This window comes from Daucus carota, chromosome 9, assembly GCF_001625215.2.
Source record: "Daucus carota subsp. sativus chromosome 9, DH1 v3.0, whole genome shotgun sequence".
Taxonomy (NCBI): Eukaryota; Viridiplantae; Streptophyta; class Magnoliopsida; order Apiales; family Apiaceae; genus Daucus; species Daucus carota.
Window position 1 is genome coordinate 40,159,649 of NC_030389.2, and position 2,823 is coordinate 40,162,471.

The 2,823-nt window shown below is 38.0% G+C and overlaps 1 non-coding gene across 1 annotated transcript; it reads right to left on the bottom strand.

Moving 5' to 3' along the window:
* Positions 1–2,081: 2,081 nt before the first annotated feature.
* On the bottom strand, positions 2,082–2,188 carry LOC135149802 (small nucleolar RNA R71). The gene has a single exon (XR_010288017.1). It is a non-coding gene; the product is annotated as a small nucleolar RNA R71 (small nucleolar RNA).
* Between the last annotated feature and the right edge of the window lie 635 nt (positions 2,189–2,823).

Genomic DNA, 2,823 nt, shown 5'->3' on the forward strand with positions numbered 1-2,823 from the left:
CCATGTAAACATAGGATTATGTGAATGAACATAATTTGTGGTAGACTTGAACTATTTTTATCACCCTGTGTAATCACGATAGATGACTTGTTATTTAAACCTCTCTGCTTACACTACCGCTATAGAGATATAGGGTCTGAGCTTTGTTGGTGTCCATGAGATTTCTGTCTTAATTGCGGATTTTGATTGGTATGATATGTGTGCAACGAGAGTTGGCATGTATTACTTTCGTGTTGTCTGATTAGGATCAACAGTCACATGTTAATCAGTAATTTCAATTCTAGATGAATTCGATAATGAAGTTAGAATCCCATGTGTTTTTCTATTCTGAATTTGATTAGTAATTTTAATTATTAGTATAAAAGAAACCATCCTTGTTAATTGTCTTAGCAGTGATAATTGATCATACATTGTTGCATAGGTGCGTATTCTTAATTCACCAGTCTCTGTGGGAACGAACAAATATATTACTTATGATCACGTGCGCTTGCGTGTAGTGTAGATTTAACCGAACACCTTATTGGTATCGTAGAATATCGGGAATATAGTTTATCAGTTTTCTCTCTTGTAATCAAGCACATTATCAGTTTGTATTGGATCGTTCTTCGCGAGGAAGTGACAGTTTCGAGCGAGATCGTGAACATCAAATCTGTAACGTTGTGTTCTTTATTATTAATTCAAGTACTTTTATTCCGTTTAATTCTCGTAGTTTATTTATCATGTTTTCGTTAGAACCCATGATGTCGATTAGTTCGATTATGAACTAACCGCCTTCATGGGATTCTAATGGATTTATCGATGAAGTCTAGTAACGAATATTAATTGCTTGATTTTGTGACGTACGTTGATTTCTTTGCATGCGCCGTGCTTATTCTTCTTAGGAGCGTAGCTAACTTCTAAGTTGTTTGTTAATTCTCTCTGAAGCGAGAGTGGATGATTGAATTTAGAACTATGCCATGTAAACATAGGATTATGTGAATGAAACATAATTTGTGATAGACTTGAACTATTTTTATCACCCTGTGTAATCACGATAGACGACTTGCTTTTAAACCTCTCTGCTTACACTACCGCTATAGAGATATAGGGTCTGAGCTTTGTTGGTGTCCATGAGATTTTTGTCTTAATTGTGGATTTTGATTGGTATGATATGTGTGCAACGAAAGTTGGCATGTATTACTTTCGTGTTGTCTGATTAGGATCAACAGTCACATGTTAATCAGTAATTTCAATTCTAGATGAATTCGATAATGAAGTTAGAATCCCATGTGTTTTCCTATTCTGATTTTGATTAGTAAATTTAGTTATTAGTATAAAAGAACACATCCTTGTTAATTGTCTTAGCAGTGAAAATTACTCATACATTGTTGCATAGGTGCGTATTCTTAATTCACCAGTCTCTGTGGGAACGAACAAATATATTACTTATGATCACGTGCGCTTGCGTGTAGATTTTTGCGAACAAGTTTTTGGCGCCGCTGCCGGGGACTCGGTGTTAATTAATTTAGTTTATGTACTTGTCATCAGTGTGCATTAAAATTCACTGACTAGGATTCTATTCTCTTATCACTTTTCTTCTTTTCTTTATTTCAGGTACTTGGGTCGCGTTTATGCTAACACGTTCTAAAGCTCGTAAGGAAGCAATTGATTCATCTTCTTCTTCTTCTTCTTCTGATTCTGAAACAATGACAGAACCTGAAGCACAACCAGACAGTAAGGCATTGAAGGATTTCTCTATGCCAAAGATCGATGATATCCAGTCAAGCATTGTCAGGCCTGCAATCGCAGCCAATGCCTTTGAAATCAAACCAGGAACTATTCAAATGGTCCAGAACTCAGTACAGTTTGGGGGTTCTCCTACTGAAGACCCTAATATGCACATACGTAATTTTATAGAGATTTGTGACACTTTCAAATTTAATGGAGTTTCTGATGATGCTGTGAAGCTAAGGCTTTTCCCATTTTCACTGAGAGATAAGGCTAAGGGATGGTTGCATTCTTTACCATCTGGCTCTATTACTACATGGGAAGATCTAGCTCAGAAATTTCTCACTAAATTCTTCCCCATGGCAAAGACTGCTGCACTACGAAATGCTCTATCTCAATTCTCTCAACAATCAGGAGAAACATTCTGTGAAGCCTGGGAGCGATATAAGGAGATGCTAAGGAAGTGTCCCCATCATGGCATGCCAGATTGGATGCAAATAAACTGTTTCTATAATGGTCTTGGACCTCAATCCAGACCTATGCTTGATGCTGTTTCTGGAGGTGCGCTATGGGCTAAAAGTTATGAAGAAGCTTATGATCTTATTGAAATGATGGCTGCTAATGAATATCAGAACCCTACTCAAAGACTTACTCAAGGGAAGGTAGCCGGAGTTCTTGATCTTGACACGTCTACAGCTATTGCTGCTCAACTTAAGGCTCTCACGATGAAAGTCGATTCTCTGGCTCACCAAGGAATTCAACAGCCAATCTCAATTTGCGAATTATGTGCTGGTACTCACTCTACTGATCAGTGTGCCATTTCTAGTGAATCAGCACAATTTGTGAGCAACTTTCAGAGAGGTCAACAGCCTGCTCCAGCTACTTACCATCCTAACAACCGAAATCATCCGAATTTCAGCTGGAGTAATAATCAGGGTTATAATCAGCCTCAACAAGGATTTCAACAGGGACCTAAACAATATAGTCAGGCTGGAACTTCACAACAGTATGCACCTAAACAGCCATATCACCCTCCGGGATTTCAGAATCATGGGCAATCAGCTAACGAAAGGTCTGACATGGAAGAACTAAGACTCATGTATAAGAGTCAGGCAG